General features: G+C 37.4%; 1 protein-coding gene across 12 annotated transcripts in view; it reads left to right on the top strand.

Annotated features, from left to right (window-relative positions):
* SULF1 (sulfatase 1) overlaps window positions 1-20,927 on the top strand; it is a 124,915-nt gene that overhangs the window by 14,647 nt on the left and 89,341 nt on the right. For 9 of the 12 annotated variants that reach the window (XM_071804025.1, XM_071804028.1, XM_071804029.1 and 6 more), the window contains 2 exons: window positions 8,903-8,972; window positions 11,127-11,224. The exons of 1 other annotated variant lie outside the window; for it this stretch is intronic. The gene's annotated coding sequence lies outside the window, so the exon portion shown is untranslated. Of the gene's footprint in view, window positions 1-7,560; window positions 7,672-8,902; window positions 8,973-11,126; window positions 11,225-19,009; window positions 19,221-20,927 lie in introns of all 12 variants that reach the window. 2 more of the 12 variants (XM_071804027.1, XM_071804024.1) reach the window with 2 other exon arrangements.

The raw sequence follows: 20,927 nt of genomic DNA, 5'->3' as shown, positions 1-20,927 counted from the left end.
TTCCTGGTTTTGGCTGGATCTGTCACAGTAGATATCTTCAAGAAGATCTCTTTCAAACAATCTCTTTCAAATTCAGTGGGCTTCTGTGCAGCCCAACAAAACATAGTGTTGAAGACTACTATTTAAAATATGTAAGTTAAAATCATGCAAGATTTTTGTTTTGAGTTTAAGATTTATTCTTGGTTATGGACTTTTATTGCCTTTTTCAGAAGTTTGTGACTCCTGAGCTTTGTGACTCCTGAAATAGATCAGTTTCAAACAACTGCAGCCCACAGGCTAGATACCTGAAAGCAACCTTTAAAATATTGCATCTCTTCCTCAGTGGTATTACTTCCTCAGAGTTCCTTGATGCTCTGGCAATTCTGCCTTCCCTCATCTTCATGTTGCTTCAGGTTCCTCCCGTAACTTCATTGTTAATTCCCAGTAATTGTCATTCTTATATGCCTCTGTAACTTTAGAACTGCAATCCAATTTTAGTCCAACATGCATATCATATTGATGTGTGAATTGTCCTTATAAAGTTATTTTAAAATTTTATTTGTTGCTTGATAAGGAGTTAACCAACAGAGCTGAATTTTTTTAATTTAAAACCCATAAAGTCCAAAGACATCTTAGTTCAGTGATTATTCTGGGTAATTTGATTTCCCAGTCAGCCTGTCTAATTTCTACTTGAGTTTGCTCTCACATCACAGTATCACAGTATCACAGTATCACATGCCCTCTTAAAAAGCTCTTTGCTGTCTGAGCTTAAGAACTTTGTGAATGGCACTGAACATTCAATTCATTCAATGCCAAGCAACGGTTAGGAACACATCACTTTTACCAGCCTCTGGTAGTATGCGTAATTTTAATTTCTCCTGTCATAGTTTCAGGCAAAATTTCTGAACCACTTTTTTAGTGGGAAGGCTGTTTGGTATGTAAGAAAGGAGACCAACTGCTGACTTGTACCTTATGCAAGTGATGTGACCATATGCACCATTCAGCCAGTTCCTGAGTATTTAGAGTGGAAAACATATTTCCTGAAGCTCAGTCCACATCTGAGCTATCTTTGTCCGAGTTTCAGAGAAACAAAGAGAAAGGAACTTTCATAGATTTGTATAGGTTTACAGTAAAGGGGAAAACTTGTTTCTGATACTTGTTTATAAGGTTTAGCATTGAAAATACTCAAAATAACCTAAACTTTAGGAACATTTACTTCTCAAAACCTGATTACTGTTCTGCTATTTTTGACCTTTTCACTTAATTGACTTGCTAGCAAGCATAGTCTGATTCAGTTTTTATCCACCCTTCTCACTATCCATCATCTTATAGCTCCTCATACATAACCAATATGTGATAGCAATCATGACCACACACCTGTAAATGTCTCTGAAATGAAGGGCTTATCTACAATGACATTTATTAACTTTTAAAATCCATGCAAACCTGCTTATATAGATGCATCAAAATTGGCTCAGCATTCTTCAAATAAATGTAACACTGGACCCACACCAGCTTTGCAGCTGTGTGGTAAGGGCACTCAGGTAGAACAGGTGTGTGTGACCACTCTCATCATCTTTCTAATTTTTTTGACAATGTTCTTTCAACCGCAAGATCTTTGACCATGTAATGGTTGTGCACCTCCTAGAACCTTCTCCACAGAATGAACTGTCTGTTCTTGAGCAGGATAATTTCGACACCCAAGCTCTGGGAAGGCAGAGTTTTCCTTCTTGCTAGCTAACTAGGTCTACCTTTTGCTTAGCAGGGCAATAGGTTTGAAATGAAGTCTTAGACTACTCACTTGAAGCTTGGGGCTTGAACATGGATCTTTTTTCTGCGCTCATCCATGATCTCGGATGCCTCAGAGAGATTTCAGAATCAGTCCTCCCATTTGTTGCTCTGTTAATCTCCTGGAGATTAGAGGTCCCATTGCAAATAAAGATGAAGGTGCTCCATAGCAACTCCTCAGCTATTCCGCATCTTGATGTAAATTGAAGTAGCCATTTAAAAATGGTAGTTAATATGCCCCCCTATAAACAAGAAGCACTGAGGAACTCTCCCACCAGCACACACCTCCTATTCTGTTCTCTCTGCTAGACGGTCAGCTACCTTGGCCAGAGATGGGGTTATGGAAAATGTAAGAACTGGAAGAATTAGCTTCTTAATTTAACCGAGTACAAATTTATGAAATTGTGCATCACGGCCTGGAGTTTTACTGGTGTCTTGATATTGTGTTATCCTGTACATTGTGATATTAAAGGAAGAGTGCCGATGCCAATTTTCTGGCTTTTACACTTCAGGAAAAGTTAACAACGCACAATACAAAAGCTGAATGAAAAAAAGCAGACCCAAGTTTTTAAGATCTAAAATAGTTTTTATAACTAAGAGCTTTCACAGCCCTTCATATTGCTGGAGAAACTCAAAATATATAAGTTTTTTAAAAAAACTCCTTGGAAGAAGAGACAATGTAGCTGAAGTTTGACTCTAATCTAATTTAGATTTTGTGAGCAGGACACAGAAAAAGATGGTCTTGGGAAGAACTAGTTCTACCATCATGTTATAATAAGGGAAGTTAATGTTTTTTGGGGGTATGGGGGGAGAGCATAACAACACAAGTAAATCCTTGTGTCCCTAGTGTTAGAATATTTAACTTAGTTCTCACTCTTTTTGACATACTTTACTTCAGGAATTGCCCGTTTTTCAGTTCAGTATAAGGACATCGATTAGTGTAATGAATAACACAGATGTGAGAGAAGCAGTGCAAACTAGACCTCCCAGCCAATCCGCAAGTTCTTTTACTTCCATCTTTAATCCTGCTACACCAATATGGTGATACCAGATTTCAACAAACTTTACTAGCATTCTGTGTTATATAATGTACTGAGGATAATAGTGTAACAGATACAAATTCATCCCATAATTTCTTTAATCTCAGTAAATATATTGCACATATTTAGTATCTGTTTTGGTAACATAAAGCAGAAGTCTCAAGTAGTCTAAACAAAACAAATACATAGGAGAGTTTTTCAGTGTGTTTTCAATTTCAGAAAAATTTCTCATAGATTTACCTTATTATTTTTTTTCACATCTTGAATCAGACATGAGCAAATGTGTTTGTATGTGTGTGTTTTCCCCAAAGCACTAAGAATGTTGTTGTGTGAATTATCTTTTTCATAGTCATGCTGCTATTTGGTCACATTTCAATCCACTGGAAGGAAACAAGAAGGCAGAGGGAATTAAAAGCACAACAGAAATGCTTAAATGAGTTCAAACTTCAATGGTGCTGCAATCCTTAACAGAAGGCAGAGCTCAGTTGTGTCTATGGAATGGTTCCACATTTCTCACAAAACCAAACCAAACCAAACCAAACAAGCAAACAAAGCCAAACAAACACACACACACACACACACACACACACACACACACACACACACACACACACACACAAGACAGTAATAAGATAACACAAAATATTTGGTACTTAGAATTATTTTCTTTATCAAATAAACTGTGTGTTCTCAAAATCAGAGAGGCAAAGTTTCCAGCAAGTACTCTTCCTTGCCTCCTTCCTTGTCTCCTTCCTTGTCTTCACATTTCACTTTCCTAAATTGCCTTTAAATATTTAAATTAAGGTCATGTTGTTTTTTGATTCATTGATTGTAATGACATTGCTCTTTATGTTCAGAAGGCGATAAGGAGTAGTCAGGTTTCAAGTTCCAGTGACTTTGTTATTTTAAGTGCTGAAATATAGGAGAAGTCTGCTTTATTAAACCCCCGAGTTATTATATACTCTCTGAAGCAATGTTGTCTGTAATTTGTGTTTCTTGCTAAACTAAAGGCCGTATTTGACTGATGAAAAAACAAATCTGCCAGTAAAGCGAAGGGAGATGCTGATATTTTATCTACTAAGAAAGCATACACATAACTGGGGACTCATTAACACTCATCAAGTCACTTCTAAGAAATTTCCTGCTCCACCTCCCCTTTCACATATTTTGAGTATCAGGTAACATTTTAAGTCTATTTTGGGGCTGGTAGAGTCTCTGAAATACCTAAACTGAAATAGATATCCTTTTAAATGCAAATGATTTGTTTTTTTCTTCCACAATTGCACAGCAGAAACACTGGAATGCTTTACACCCTTAGGAGCTATAACAGTTTGTATAAAAGTAATTTTTGAGGATTAAGTGCCTGTCAGGTTCAGTCTGTTTCAAGAAGATTCTGCCACATTTTTGCTGTTTCTAAGACCAGTCATATTTGTTTCCACTTTCCTCAGTGATTAATTCCACTGGAATAATGAAAATCAGAATATCCCCCAAGCCCATGCATCTATTCAGTACTGGTAAGCTTACCAAATCAAACCTTTTGCTAAAATCAAAGTGGGAAAAATTGCAGGTTAAATGTAAAGTAGTTTGCTATGTCAGAGCTGAATTGAATCTTTTATTTTAGAATATTTATTATATTTTTATTGCACACTACTTTGGCTTTACTGTATTTCTGCTTCATGTCACTTAATGATCAAATTCTTAGTTCTTAATTCTTACTTGTATTTTAGAAAGCAGAATTGCGCTTTATTCTTCTGAAGTGTCAGAGTTGTGTCCAGTTTTGTCACTTGCTAGCTAGCTAAGCACTTGGAAGCAGACTTGAACCCTAAAGCCAGTGCATTTATACAATGTTGCAAAATAGATTCATGCATCAGGCTAACACATTTTTCCAAATGGAGGATCAAATACTATGGCAATTTTTATATATATCCACAAAAATAATGACAAACAACTAAATTAACAGAGTCTGTTTTCTCAGGGGAAAAAAATGCATGTAGATGAGTTTTATATAATTTAAGAGTTTTGCTCATGACAGTTAAAAGCAATATTTCACATTTCAAAAAGGTGACACCAAGAAGTTTTCTTCTGCATTGTTTCACCCAGAAATGGGAGGCAGGGCTCATTTTATGTCTGGTGCTGAATTGCCCTTTGCCTGTCCAGTATACTGATGATGGAAGTTCTTTCAACAAGAAATCCTTAGCAGTAAGTAATAGAAGCCATTTAGAAACTAGTCTACTGAGATCATTCCACTGAATTAAGAATTTCTAGAAGTATGCGAGATGAGTTTTAACTGTGACAGTTTTGCAAATAGAAATAGATGTTTTATTTATCTGCATAGACTGAACCATTGTTTTTTTAAACAATAGATGTTTCCATTGTTTATAACAATACTGCTGCACAAGTGGTGAAGTCAGGCATGTTCATAAATTGCTGGCATTTGGTGCCTTTTTACTTACTCTGTCTTCTGACTCTATTGTGATCAAGGCTCAACAATATGATAACAGTGTCAGGCAGCGGGAGAGCTTTCTATGCGCTGGAGCTTTTTAATGTGTCAAAAATGAAGCTGTAGTTCTGAGAAATGTTAGAATATATCCTTATTCAGAAATACTTTTATTCAGTGTCTACTGAATGAAGAAATGAAAAATACAAGGTAGAAGAATAATCGAACACACACACACACACACACACACACACACACACACACGGATAAATTTATTTCATCCCTATAGATGCCTCAGTGAAAATAGTATTGGATAGCTGAAACTGGATTTTCTTGTCTGTTTATTGGCATTGGGTATGTCAACCACCAAAATGTTTTTCAGGTTTGTAACTGTGTACGGAATATTTAAACCCTGGGAATGCAAAAGCACTTCATGCACACAAAAATCACTGCATTCTCCACTGGAATAAAGTTGTTTCTGGGTGAAATGGGAAGCTGCTGCATAAGGACATTGAGTCTGTAGAAATATGTGGGTCTAGTATTTTCCTGTTTTCTGAAAGACCTCCCTTCTGGCATGAAACTGTGTACATAAATTCAGGACTGGCTCAGAGATCTAGTGAATCACACACAACAATCTCTGCAGTCCCTTGGGTCTCCCTTGGAGGCTTTGTGACTGTGTTTCTTTTGTGAGCTTAAATAAGATCACTGCAGCCCCAGGACATGGCAACAGTTATGTATTACCACTTCTGGAATGATTTGGAAAAATCTTTATCATCAATTTGTTCCAGGTATGGAAAAAGTCCTGCAAATGGTACCTCTACTCAGGAGATACTGCTCCTATGTATTATAGTTTGTCTGTGTTATATAGGAAGGATTTCTCTCACTGTCACACATACACCTACATTCCCCAAAATTCCCAAATAATATGCCATGGAGCAGTATCTAAACACCTGCTGTTCAAAGGCAGAACAGTAAATACTAATCTTGCATTACGGCATGCTGTAAGCCTTTCTCATCGTGGGATGCTGTTAAGTCTCTATCCGTACCACAGGTTGGAAATGTGTTGTGGGAAGGTTCCTGACTAAGGCTATATTCAGAATTGAGATAGTAAATGGTGCAGAGAAACCTGAAGAAAAATGAAAGAAAGAAAGAAGAAAATGAAAATGCTCCTGCAATTTATTTAAACACAGCAACATTTTAAGAAAATAATGGGTCATTTTTCCACAGAATAAAATTATGGTATAACTTCCTTTCTAATGTTAAGTCATAACGAACTCATTTGTGCACCTACTGGCAAGTATTATATTTTCATATGCTCATGAATGTGGAAAACAGGGATCTGGAAACTTTGACAATAGTAACTACCATCTCCAAGTGTCTTTTTCTGCTCTGTAATGGACTTGTTCAATGCCCACTAAAATAAACAGAAAAATTCCTGTGTTATTGGATTCATTTTTTCTCTCTATCATCCAATAGCTTATGTCATTATCACTCTGCTTCATCATCCATAATTTTACCCTTTTGTATGTGTAGATAAAGAGATTCCTAAAACCATTGTTTCACTCCAGTTGGTGCTTTAGGTGATTCCTGATTTGCTTTATCACACGTACTTGAAACTAGCATCTTAAATACAGTGGTGAGCAAGAAGGAAGAGGTAAAAAAAACATCATGGATCTCTCACAATGAAAGAAGGACATATTTTAAACAGGGGAAAAAAAGAGCTTTTGTTGTACACATGCAGTCAGCTTAGTGATTGTGAACAGGGATGATTTGAGGATGTTTTTTTAAGCATCTTGTCTCTGTTTGATTGATGTTCTAATGATTGTTTTCTTCATTAACTTATTTTCATCATGATGAATTATTTTCTTTATTTTCTTTGCTATTACACTCTTGGCCATTAGAAAACACTTGCCTTCCAAAAGTTCTTTGCCTGATTTGTTTCCCATAGCAAAAATAATAGGAAAAAAATATATTTTTTTTTTTATAGCAAGTTAAGGGCCAAAATCCATCCTTTGGCACTTAAATGCAGTCATCCTTTAAGTGGGATTTACACTCACGTAACTGAAGCTAAAAATCTGGCCTGTGCATCCCAGCCCACCCCTCCACACAACTACAACAAGTAACTGTAACAAAACATAGTAGGACTTCATTTCTGTTTCAAAGTGGAATAATTTGATTAATCATTTTTATATGCTCTCATCCTGTGCTTGATAGCTAATCTTTCATTGCATCATGTGCTTGAGACTTGGTCTAGTTAATACAGTAAGTGGAAAAACCATGTCAGTTGTGACTTCTTGGCTTTTTATTATATCACAGATATAAAACTGATGTAACACCACTGTATGTTCAGCCAGCTCCTGTGGGAAGGGGCCTGGTGTACTGACCCATCCCTAGCGCTGGTCACCTGGGAGTTATTGCACTCAGAAGGTTGGTAGGGTGTTGCTGGCTCCTATGATGTGAAGGCCTTATGTGACCATTGGGACAGATTAGTCGTGTTGAGTGTGACTGATGGTGAGAGTGCTTTTTTTAATCCCTAGCCTCTTTGCCGAAGTGATATACATGCTCAAGAGTGCTGAGGGTATCCAGAGAGAAAGATAAGTCTTCGTTAGTTGTCCATAACTTTATGTGACATTAATGGAGAGCAAAAAGGTTCAATGGTAGATAGTGAGAATCACAAACCCTTCAGTCTGTTTATCCTAGCTATTACAGCATTGCTAAAAAAATCGGAATCTGATCAACAAAAAATAAGTTATTAAAAGCTGGAGGGATCAATCTCTTGAAGAAAGCGAGCCAAAACCTTGTATTAGATAATACAATAATAACATTGTTTTTCACGTCTCAAATTACTCCATACCTATGCATTTTTGTTCTACATTAAGAGTATTCAGTCTAGACTCTGGGCTTAAATTTTCTAGGAGAAATCCCAGAAGACCTATTGGTTTTCACAGCCACTACCAACTTGAAAACCTAACAGCGCCTTGGTTTGTTTTTTGATTTATTAGGAATCAGGTTTAACTGAACTTACTGGTTGGAATCTAAATAAGTTTGGATGAATTTCTGCTTTGCACCTGCAGAAGCAGCTTTAGAGAGTTAGTACCCTCCGTAGATACTGTACACTATCGGCATGACCTTCTCAAGAAAAGAATTAAAAAAGAAAGAAAATTGTTGATAAATGACAAGGAAAACTGCAGTAGCAGAGTATTTTTCTGTAACCCTTCCCTGCTGAAATTAGAAGCAATGAGCCACTAGGCATATGGAACATCTCAAAAAAACATTAGTCTATGCCAGGGCAGTCAAACTCATTTTCACTGGGGGCCACACCAGCCTCACGGTTGCCTTCAAAGGACCAAATGTAATTTTAGGACCGCATAAATGTAACTACTCCTACTCTTGAGTTTATCTATATATTATGTAACTACTCCTACATTTATACAGTTCTAAAATTACATTCGACTCTTTGAAGGCAACTGTGAGGCTGATGTGCCCCCCTGCCAACCAGTGAAAATGAGTTTGACACCCCTGTTCTATGCAATGTCTTTCTTATTGTAATGGGTTATATTCTTATAAATAATATATAGATAAACTCAAGCGATGTAAAAAAAAAAAAAAATTCTTGCTTAGAAATTGTTATAACTTCCTGTTGGTTTATTTATTACAGAAAATAATAAGACTGCACTGAGGAAGAGTGGGAAAATAATGACAGTATTTCTTTCTTGCATAAGAAAAAGGTAAGATTTAGAGGACTGTAATATTGCAAGTACTGATTTATAGCATAATAATAACTAGGAGGTAATTTGTTAAGTTCCAAAATGCTGGCAGCTTTTTATATAAAATTATTCAGATCTTCACAGTCTTGACTGCCTGAATGCCACTGATTAAAAATTCACCGTCCTTTCTAATTAACTGAGACAAGGAGTCCACTACCAGGCACTGTATATGTCACTGCACTGACCTGTTCTGCATTAGAGAAGCAAAGGTTACATTCCATTTTGTTGCAGCATATGAGGGGTGTATGTACTTTCGTTTCCTTGATTTACACTATCACCATTTTGGGTTTATTGAAGGAAGGATTCATTCTTTTGTTTTTTTTTTCCTTCCACTCCATTCACCGGAATCTATAAACACCCACATTTTTCCTGGGATATTTTTTTTTGGTTCCAGGTACCCAGCTGTGCATGAAATAATGCTCCCCATATGTGTTCATTGTTTCTGTTGCTGGTGTCTGTGCAAGACACCAGAGAATTCCTAATAAGGCTGGGTTTGACCTTTCAGAAGTTCTCAAATCAAGAATCTAACTGCATTCATTATCCTCAAAACAGATAGACTTCCTTGCCACCGCTCTTGTAAAACAGCTGTAAGAAACAGTAAAGCACGCTTGTTCCAAAACCAAAGACAAACCCCGGAGCTGTTCAAGAGTGCAAAACCATTAGGCAGCCAGGCTTTGACTGGCCCTTGCAGAAAGGTGGTGTGCCAGATGGACAGAGGTCCTGAAGAAGGGGAGCAGACAGACTGACAGAGAAAAAGACTTCACAACAGAGGGGACTCAAGCCTAGAGAGAGGCTGTTTCAACTGATGGGTTGGCTTATATAGGAGAACCCTGTCTGGTGGTTTTAGCACCCTCTATGTCCGAGGTGAGGGTTGCATGATATGTGTTGACTGCTGGGGTGGTGACCCCCAGTTCTGTGACAGCACTGGCATTGGTGCGACAACACAGGGAACCAGATGACAGAGCTGACACATCTGAAAACTAAACTGCTTGCTGGCATGCTTTGGGCTGTCAGGATTAAGACTTGGTCAGATTAATTCTTTCACCTGGCTCCCCTCAACATCAAGAGCATGTATGCTGGCACAGGTTGGAGATACACGCCACCAGGACAGGAGGGGAAGGTTATATCTCTTCTGTTAGAAGCTTGTGACTAGTTGAGGCAAAGGGAATGTGAAACTACAGCTCATGTTAACAAAATATTTCCTGTATTCGCAAACATAAATGAAACAGAGCTCTTCTTAATATCATGAAACTTTCTCCTGAGTGGAGTCACTCAGGAGATCTTGCATCTTAATAGCAGGTCAGGCCAGAGAAGGAGAAAGTAGATATAAACTGGTTCTTATCAAAGGAAGAAGGTGAGTGAGGAATTTAGATTAATATAGTAGATTGTGGTAGTTACATTTCAGTTGCCTAAAACCAAAATGGTCTAATTTGTGCCAATTATTAAATTATTTTAATATTACATCATTTTAGAAAAGAGCAAATGAATGATTACAAAAGCCAAGGCAAGTCTCTTCAAAACTGAAGGTTTATTAAAATGTTGCAAATATTTTCAGAAAATATCCTGACAAGTTACAGAACTTAGTTATGGCCATCGAGCTATTTGAACCACCAATTAGAATCTGAAGCTGGAGGTGTAAACATTTTTTTCAACAAAAAATAAGGCTATGCTTAACTTGAATATATAAATTTCTGTTAAATTTGATAGAGCTTTCCCACAGAGAATACAAAAGGAAAGCACTCTATTTATTTGTTTGCATGTGGAAGAACATCTGTCATAGATTTTCTCAGCTGTATTAAGGTACTTAAAAGCAGGTACACATCGATACGTACTTTAATAACAAACAAAACACAAGGTAGTCAGGATCTTTGAAAATTAATGTATGCTCTCTAACATTTCAATTATTTTAACTATGGCAGCTTACTGACTTTTAAGCAAGGTAATTAGACAAGGATAAACTTGGATCTGCAGGGTGATTCAGCAAAGTAAAAAGGAATTAATAAGCTTAGTTTTGCGAACAAATTCTAAATCCAGTATGAACAGAGCCTGTGTTACAAGTAGAATGTGTGATTTTGAGCAGCTATAAGTATTAATGTGTTTTCCCCTTTTTTGCAGGTTTTGCCTATAATAAAATCACTGAGCAAGGCACACAGACTTCTGTTCAATGCTATGAAAATTAACCAAGGCACATTAACTGCAGGAAATCTCAAAAGGTACAAAAATAAAATGCTTATTCAGTAATTAATTAAACCAAACAAGCCCTCAACATGTGCTACATAACCTAAGTATTATGACAGGTCAATAATTAAGCTGTAGTAAATCTTCTGGGGGTTCTATCCTGCCAAACTTTAAAGGTTCAAGACTAACCCAAGGACCCTTAGCATGTCAGTGAGCCAGTAAATGATTACACAGATAGCTGCCCTAATCCAAGGTTTGCTATTACTAACTTTCTGTTTTTTAAGGCATCCAGAAATTGTATGTTTTGTGGTTGTTGAATACCCTGTGAACAAAATGTATGCCTTTCTTGAGCTTAGGAAAAAGAATATTTTACGGGCTTGAGTAATGTCAAGATAAAAGTGTACTTTTCCTGCAGGGAAAGATATACATTAAGCAAAAAGTAATGGTCTGGAATTTTCCCTTGTTTATGTGAACATGAGGATTATGATAACTTGAAGTTAATCTCACTGTATGCAGCTGGTTGTGGTAAAGAAAAGCACTATGCAAGCTGTTTTATTTGACTCTGCCAAAGCAATTCCAGAAGACCTGCACTAGTGTTTTCAAGGCCTGGCTGACTTTTAGGTGGGATTAGGAGGTCACAGCAAGTTGTGCGGTGACCTTGTGATGTGGGAATTATAGCACTCAGCTGAGTATCAAATCATATGTCTCAACTTAACAAATGAAAATATAAAGCCACATGACAGACCACAGAGCAGCAAATTTGAAATGCTCTGAGATTAATTTTTCCCCTCACCTATATTGTATTCTTTCATCTCATTTACATAAAATATTTCTGGTTAAACCATTTGCAATTGCATGTGATTTAATAGCAGATATATATATGGCAGAGGTAAATTTGGATTTAAAACTAAGACATCACTAGCAATGAAAGGTAGCTGGTATACATCAAGTTTATTTCGCATGCGAGCCTTTGTATGGAACTTTGTTTGGAACCAGTTACTATTTGACATGTTAGCTCATAGTTTATGTTAGTTACAGTATATTTAAATTACCAGATCTTCAGATAACGTTTTGTAGCAATTAGAATGAATACGAAATTATTCAATCTGCTTTATTTGCCCTCCCGATGTGTGGCTGTATATTGGTCCCATATAAAGCACAAATTGTTTGCTTGCAGACAGCATATCCAAACTGTCCTATACATTATCTCTGGAACCAGCTTAATGGACTCTCCCAACTTTATCTGAATTTTTCTCAGGTTTATCTATATTTTTCCTAAGTCGCTCTTAAAGAGGTTAACTAGAGTAGGGCCAAGAAAATGCATGTCTTAGATTTCCACAGAAGTGGAAGTTATGAAATGACATGATTCAGACAAGTGATCTTGCTTTTGTTGAAGACAGTGAATTGGATTACTATTTGCAATGCCTTCCAGTTCTGTCCAGTGAAATGACAAGTGATAATTTTGGTGATGTTCCCAGTCTACCAAAGGCAGGAAGCACAGTCTTATGAGGGACTTTATATTGGAAGATTTCCAAGCATTTTTTTGCAGCTCCAAAGGGTTTATATATCTGTATCTATATATAGATATATAGATATATATATTTTAGAAAAAGTTTGGACATTGTTTATCTAACCTGACATTTTAGAGGTTCGCTTTTCATTGACTACATCATGTGCTGTTGTAGAGACATTTCTCAAGAAAAATTTATAAACATACTTTGTCTCTATAGATTTAGGGTCATGGTATCTCATACCATGAAACTATAATTCTGAAGAATGCATAAATGTAATACATATTTGTCAGTATTAGGAATGCCTTCAGAGTATTTATTATGAAATAAAGTGTTGTCACTTGCACCATGGATAAAATAGTTGGAAAGTTCCAAGAAAAATGAAAAGGTGGCTTTTTGACCTGAAGCTTAAAAATCATGTCTCTTATGTATATAATCTATTAATGACACTCTCAGTGCAAAGACGTTCTTGGCACATTATCCACTGACATTCCAAAAGCCAACTTCAGTTAATTAAGTCGAATACAACAAAACCTTTGGGGTCAGGTTTTTTAGAAATACAGTTTCATTACTGCACACACATATATTCCAGTCCCACTTCCAAACAGGCTTTTGGATCCCAGTTTATTTTTGGGAAGTGTAAGAGCTTGAAAAACCTGTTTCACTTCAACTGAAATGAGCATGATCTTGAAACAAGAACCAAAAAGGCTTGCATTATGGTATTTCACTCCAGCTTACAGGGCTTCAGATTGTGAATCTGCATGAGGGATCTCTAGATCAAGAGTACTGGGCTGACCAGTGGTGTCCCCCAGGATGAAACCTGGGTAAACGGTCAGGTGGGTCTCACAGAATAACTTGGAAAAATCCCAGCAGGTAGATTGTTAGGAGAGGTTGGGAAGCTGAGGAACAGAGACATGCAGTAAGTGCAAGTAACTGTTTTTTACAGTTCAACATATCACTCTTCATTTTACTGTATGCAGATTGAGGGCACAGTCACTGGTCTATCAGCAGAAGGTATTGCTGAGCACCCTGCTAGAAGGTGTAGAGCAGAATTACATTATTTTTGTACGGTTCTTTCTTCTGTGTTGTGATATTTTGTAATTATTAGTTGTCCACACAGGATGCAACCAAGCCATGCTGAATTTGTAATCAGGCCACCTCTCTCCAGCCAGGATCTTGTCAAGACTTTTTATCTCCTTGTCTAGAGGCTTTTTCTGCCTCTCCTGCTAGAAGGTCACAAGGAAATACCCACCAAAAATAGGAAAGTCCAATGTGAAAAATCCTCTAACAGGGAGGTACATCTCTGTGTTGCAAACACATACATGTTCAGACACAAAGATTATCTGCTAAGAAGTATGTACTGAACTATTTGCTTCTACATCCCTCCCAAGTGATCTCTGCCATCAGCAACCTTAGTTCCATCTCATTAGAATATTACACTTTTGCAATTAACATTTACTCATTCTCAACTCTTTTTGCCTCTCATGCTGTCAAATTTATTGGTTTGGAAAAGAGGATTACAAAGAGGATTATTAGCTGAAAGATAATAGGGTTTTTCCCCTAAATACAGCTTCTAACTACAGTAAATACAGTGATAAAATGAGATATTCCAAATAGACACAACTGTGACCTTTCGTTTCCTCTTTATTTTGTGACTTTCTTGCCCAGAGTATATTTCTGATCTAACTTTGTAAACAACTGCCCTTTCCATTTGGTTTTCTTTTCCATCACCCTCTCACACATAAACCTTTTCTATCTTTTTGTATATATGCCACTGATTAAGTTCGTGAGGGAGTTTTTTACAGCCTGTCAATACAGTATAAAGTCTGTGATCTTGGAGTTTTAACTCCAGAAGCTGTGAAAGTGAAGATTCTGAGATTCACTTTTAGTATATTTGTAACCTACCACATGTCACTCTTATGAAGTAACAAGCAGCTGTTCGCCTTTGTGGCAGCTCATCCCTATTAAATTAGTTCACACCAGTAGAGCTCCAAATAGGAAGTATGAGGTTTTTCTTCGTTTCCTCCTGCTACTTAGTGGAAGGGGTTCTCAGCTGCTGATTAGGTTGCTTCATTGGTTTTCTTACCGGCATGTTTCTCCTCATTGAGTGCTTTAATGAGGAACAGGTGGCCAGTAGTTTGGTGGGCATGGTGCAGAGAGTGTGCTCAGGAAAAGGGAGATGGGCAAGAGAAAAATAGGTCCAAAAAACTTCTTCCCCACCCTGGACCATTCTGAAGGTAGGAGCTTTTGTATAAGTGTATTCTTAAGATGTCAAGATCAAGCTTTCAAAATTCTAGTCTCTGAAAGGATTTATGGACCTTTTCCAATATTTAGGTGGTGTTGTTTTCCTCTAAGACACAAGTCACTTCCTATCCAGTGTCAGTCATATTACTACGTATGCTGGTTTTGGCTGAAATAGAGTTAATTTTCTTCATAGTAGCCAGTATGGGACTATGTTTTGGATTTGTGTTGGAAACAGTGTTGATAGTACAAGGATATTTTAGTTACTGTTGAGCAGAACTCACGCAGAGCCAAGGCCTTTTTTGCTTCTCACACCACCCCACCAGTGGGCTGGGGGTACACCAAAAGCTGGGAGGAGGCACAGTTGGGATAACTGATCCCAACTGACTGAAGGGATATTCCACATCATATGACATCATACTCAGCAACAAATTAGGGAGAAGGTTGACCAGGGGGTCAATGCTCAGCACCTGGCTGGGCACTGTTTGGTTGGTGATATGCAACTGTTTTCCTTTCCATCATTTTTCTTTCTTGGGTTTTATTTCTCTCTCTTCCTTATTTTCCTTTTCACTAGGGTGGGGGTTTTTTGTGTGTTCTTTCATTTGTTTTATTTGTTTTGGGGTTTTTTTGGTTTGGTTTAGGTTGTTTGGTGGTGTTTTTTTTTTGTTTGGTTGGTTTAATTTCAGCTATGAAACTATTCTTATCTCAACCCATGAGTTTTCTCACTTTTACCTTTCCAATTCTTTTTCCTCATCCTGCTGAGGTGGGGAGTGAATGAGCAGCTGTGTGGTGCTTAGTTGCCAGTTGGAGTTAAACCACAACATCATGCCTTACTGCAGGATTGGTGCTATGCAAAGGCATCAAAATAAGACATGTGTACTCTGATAAAAATACTTCTAATACTTCATGTAAGAAATGTTTTTTTAAAGTGAATTTTGTATATTATTTATGTGTGTCATTATTTCCTTTACCTTTTCCAAACATTTCAGTTCAGATGGATGTTTGAGAAGAATGGAGAATTTTTTCACCCCCACATTTCTACTGTTAGTAACTTGATCCAGAAATATCTCACTGTTTTTCTTGAAAAAAATGAAAAGTATCTTCATCAGGAAGTAGACCTATAGAATCATTAAGATCATAATATAGTCAGGGAATGGAAAAAAAAAAAAAAAAGAATACTTAGAAAGAAAACTCTTTTCTGGCTTTAGGTATTAAGACCAGAAAGACAAAAGGAAACAGCTAAAGCAAAACCATACAAACATAACTGCCTAATGTGACATCAGTGGTGAGATACAGTAATATTTAAACTGTAAATGCTTTTTGAGTGAAGTATATGGATAAGATTAACATTTATTCACAGAGGACTTTTTTGGTCATCTAGAAAAAAAAGGACATATCTGCAACTGCTTAAATCTACTTGCAGTGAGAAAAGCAGTTGGACGTGTGTTTATATATGTATATGTGCTATTGACATAGCAATGAAGCAGATTACTGATTTGGGGCCAAGAAACACTAATGGGAAAACTTTCCAGCATTTGTTGTTGCCTTGCACATTTACAGATCTAAGACAATATTTCTTTGCTCATTGTTGCCTCAAGCTATAATCATTTTCCTTACTGCCTCCTCAATCTGTTCCCAGAAGGAAGAAAAATGTCCTGTTTTCTGTGTCACATGAGGGCCTGGTGGGATTTGGTCTTGACAAGCATTATGTACTAATGAAGTGCAGGCTCTCACCTAAAGAAATGTTTAGAGTGAGGATATTACTTCTGGGGAAAAATTCAACTGTGTTTTACACTTTATTCATCATGTGGAAGAAAAATGCATGTGTTTCCAGCCAGGTTTGTAGTTTTTAATATATAGGAGTGTGTAGAGGCGAGGTGTACATGAAAGATTCTCTAAGTAAGTCATCGCGTCTTCTCAGCTCCTCTGGTGCCATGCTGCAGTGAGAAAGCTGGTACCCTAGTTAGTTGATTAACCTGTTATTTAGAGGAACTTAGTCTCAAATCCTCGCTCCAGTGAAGACTTTGACAACATTACAGTCAGTGCCACGGGGAAAACATTGCTTTGCCATCTCACATGAGAGCTGTGGAAATGCATTTAAGATTACAGAGTGTTTGGATAATACAGTAATGGGATGCTCTGAAATGTCATAGAGAAATCCCAGGTGTCACGGCTCAGCAGCCGTGTGTTGCACAGTGGGCACTGTTTATCTCCAGGAACTGATCCTGGAAGCTGAAGGCCATTCTGGTTCCCACTGAAAGCATTCTCAGACCCTTTGGTGATCAGGTCCAGAGCTTCTATGAGATTTGGAAATCTTGTGAGATGTAAATTAAGATGACTAAAGCAATAAAATATAACAACTGATTAACAAAGCAGGCCTTTATAGACATTAATTCTATATTTATAAATAGCTGGAGACATGACTGAGTGATGGTGATCAACCATGCAACTAATTGAAAGCAAATAAAGTTATGATGACACAGTAATTGTAACTGAAACAAAAACATTCTTCACCTACATTTTTAGATTCTTATGCACACATTAACTTTTTCTTTTAGGGAAGAGGCCTTCCCCACAGCTTTTCATAGTTTAAATAGTACCAAATTAAACCATCACATATATTGTGTGTTCCTGAATATTCAACACTATTCAGAACAACTGAAATCATACAGAATACCATAAGACAACAAAAGTATACAGTTTCTGTATGGAAATTTGGACACTGAATTTAGGTTGTGTTTTCAATAAATTTGTGTCCCAATTGGAGGCCATGATGCCATGGAAGTTGTGAACTGTGTTTGCAGGACCTCCTGCTTAGGTTACACTTAGTATTCTACAAGGATTGTATTTTGTAATGCTCAGAACAAACACAGCAGATGACATTTACATATCAAGGTGCTCAGCTGGATCATGATGAATTTTTAACCATTTGAAAGAACGAAGTATTCTGAGGACAGTTTAGGGTGATGGTGGTGGGTTTTGTCTTTTTCTTGCGATTTCCCTTCTAGTCGCTACCATGTGCCATTGTACCACCATCCGAATGCATGTCTGGTTCTTGGGTGTACCAAAACTTTCTGCTGAGAGACTTTTCTTCTAGTCTGCCTATTGTATCACATATAGGTCATGGGCTGAGATAAAAGTAAAGGGAGGTGATGCAGAGGTGAAGCATAATACTGAAATACAACAGCAACAAAGATCTAACTGTTAACTTGAAGGATATTAACTAGAATAGACAGCACAGGGATGCTTGTATGTGATTTTGGGAAAAATATGTGATGACAGAGAGCTGAGAGGATCTGTCTCATCCCAAGAACAGTTCAAATGTAGAACTGTTATCATCGTGATTTCAGACTTCTGAAAAATTTCTGGTGACTTTTATGAAAGTTCAGCTCAGTCATAAGACCAGTACCATGAGGTTCCCATGTCTTCTGTTGTTCATGATCGTTGCAGTGAATGTATTAAAGTTATACAGTTTGTGCTGTCCAGCAAGCAATTTCACAAACATAACTCCTGTCTTACAAATCACCAGTACTAAAGGTATACAGGCTACATTAGACATTTTCCTCTAGCAAACATTTTCTAACTACAACTTGAGATGCCCTAGGTACATTTACTAATAATATTCTCACCATTACAACATCTGAACAAGTTATTTGCCTCTGGAGGACTTGCTCCACTGTATCTGACAGTTCACTATTGAGTTAATACACAAGGTAACACATAGTCCAGTTAAATTTTTAACATTACTGGCCAGAAAGAGATGAAAAGGGAAAATTAAAAAGACTAATTTCCCCCCCCCCCCCCCCCCCCGTTGAAGTAATTCCCAAGTTTGTTATTCACTAAGCAAAGATTGCTGAATAGGAAGTTGTCACTTTGCAAGCTAACTTTTCAGTTCAGGACATTTCTATGTGCATTCTTGATGAGTATATTGAATAGCAACAATATACTTCAGTGTATAGATCAGCGTTTTAAAATACGAACTTGAAATGTGTCTGCCTTCTGTGTAAGTAAGAATATAAGAGATATCTGGCCCTTATGCTTCAATGACTTTCTTTCTTCTTTCTGCAGACTTATGTCTTTTCGATAAGGTATAATATTAAAAAAATAGATTTTCAAGTAGCACTGTTACTTCACTGTATGAAGAAAATAAGAGGGATCATTTCACCCATCAATGAATTGCAACCATTTCAGGGATGTGGAGTTATCTTGGTACTAGCAAACTACACAAGAGTTTAGTGATGAGCAGAGCAATATGTGCTGCTAAATCTGCAGAGAAAAGGTAAGCAGGATAGAATGCAGCTCTTTAATTAAAATATTTTGTATATATCTTAGAGATGTTTATTTTAAATAATAATGCTGTTTCTATAAAGGGAGATGTTTGACCTGCTTCGAGCTATAAATGAAGATTTGAGATTCTCCTAAGTCCACATGCCCTAGATTAATGTTAGTGTCAAGCTGCTTCTGCGTTAAGCTCATTTAATGTACCTCTGGGCTATAAGATGTTGCTTTGCCAGCAGCAAAGGTCACATGTTTTCAGGTATTGACAGTGCAAGTAATGACAAGTTGCTTCTGTGTTTGAGTGGATCAGGGTCTTTTTAGCATTCATTCAATGAATTCAGCAAACTGTAGCCTCTTCCCAAGAGGGCTCTGTGCCTTTGAGCATTGAGCAGAGGGAATTATTAAACCTCTAGCTCTGAAATCTATAGCTTCATTTAGTTCAGACCTCCCAAAGGAATTTTTATGCCTTTAGCTAAATAGCAAACAATTTTGAAGCTGACTTTACCTAGGCAGCAAATTTCTTCTTGATCATAAAAAGAAACAGAAAGAATGATTTATATATTTATTGGTTTTTGAGCAAATTTTTTGTTTGAATACATTTAGGTACAGTAGGTCAAACTAGCCTTATAACTGCAGTTATGAAGAACAACGGCCTCTCTGAAACTTTGCAAGCATCAGTCCTAGGGAAGGAATAGCTGAAACTCAGGAGCAGAACTGGAGTGCTACTTTTCTGGCTCCTTAAGTTGTTCAGTCATTAATAAAGTCATACGACTATACTAAGATTTATACAATTCTGTGGATCATCTTTAATGGGGAATCAGAAAATGCATGAAGCCACTTAGATGGGAGCCTGACATTTCCTGAACAGTCACAGACTACACATGGCTTCTCCTGTACATTTTAGTGGTGAGAAACGCTCGAAGTTTTGCTCTTTAAAGGCAAGAGGCAACAAAGGGAGTTAAGCTTATGAACCTCTGGGAATAGTATTTGCTAAGTATTATCAGATACCTACTATCTGTGTAGTAGATTTTCTCCTAGACTGGGATCTGAGCAAGGGGAAATAATGGAAACAGATTATACGGGATGGCAAAGGGTCTCTTGCATAAATGCAGAAACTTAGGTCAGGGCTATTGTCAGGCTTTTCTGGGAAGCAGATGCTTGGAGCCTGAAGTCTTGTCCTCAGTCTCAGCACTTGCTCCCAGACACATTATCCCAAAATTGACATTTGATAAAGAGCAGAAAGGTCTCAAAAATGCCAGCACTGCATCCACACATCAAATGATCTAGCCCACAGAACTGAGTGTCCCCTTCTCCTCCTCCACGGTGTATGGATCTTGCCTGGAGCAACTTTCTTAGGAAAGGTAGACTGAACCTTTTTCCACCATTGTCTGGTGACCAAGGAACTTTCCTGGGATTGGAGTTGGAGCTCCAGATGTCAATGGAAGAAGGAGGGTTTGAATCTCAGACTTCCACTTTCCTGGTGGATCCCAAACATCCCATGAATTTTCCATGGCCATGTGCCTGATAAATTGGGATCCTCTGGAGAATTATCCCTGTTTTGCATCTGCTGAACAGTTTCAGCTAAAAGGCAGGATCTTAGGCAATTATTGCAACAAAGACAGGGTGACAACTGAGCAGACCCAGAAACCTAGCATTAGGTCTCCAAGGAACTTTAGGTATCTTAAATTGTGCAGCATGCTAGGTATGG

The sequence above is a fragment of the Patagioenas fasciata genome, chromosome 2 (genome assembly GCF_037038585.1).
Source record: "Patagioenas fasciata isolate bPatFas1 chromosome 2, bPatFas1.hap1, whole genome shotgun sequence".
NCBI classification, from domain to species: Eukaryota; Metazoa; Chordata; class Aves; order Columbiformes; family Columbidae; genus Patagioenas; species Patagioenas fasciata.
This window is presented reverse-complemented; position numbering and strand designations above follow the sequence as displayed.